Raw genomic sequence first — 271 nt, 5'->3', positions numbered from 1 at the left:
GGGGGGGAGAGAAAATTGGTTAATTTCCGTTGTTGTGGATGATGTTGATGTTTTTTTTAGGGGAGGATGATGTTGATGTGAATTACCACCGATGGGTAGCAGGCAGCTAGAGCGAATAATGATCGAGTAGGCCCAAAGGCCGAACCCACCACATGGAGACATGGACGACTTGCATGGGTTGGGTTGGGTCCATTTTGATTCTTGTTTTTTTAATTAGGTCACTGTCTAGAAAAAAAAGAAGATTTTACTTAATTCCCCTGAAAAAAACTTA

Source organism: Triticum dicoccoides, chromosome 7A (genome assembly GCF_002162155.2).
Source record: "Triticum dicoccoides isolate Atlit2015 ecotype Zavitan chromosome 7A, WEW_v2.0, whole genome shotgun sequence".
Taxonomy (NCBI): Eukaryota; Viridiplantae; Streptophyta; class Magnoliopsida; order Poales; family Poaceae; genus Triticum; species Triticum dicoccoides.
Note: the sequence above shows the minus strand (reverse complement) of the source record.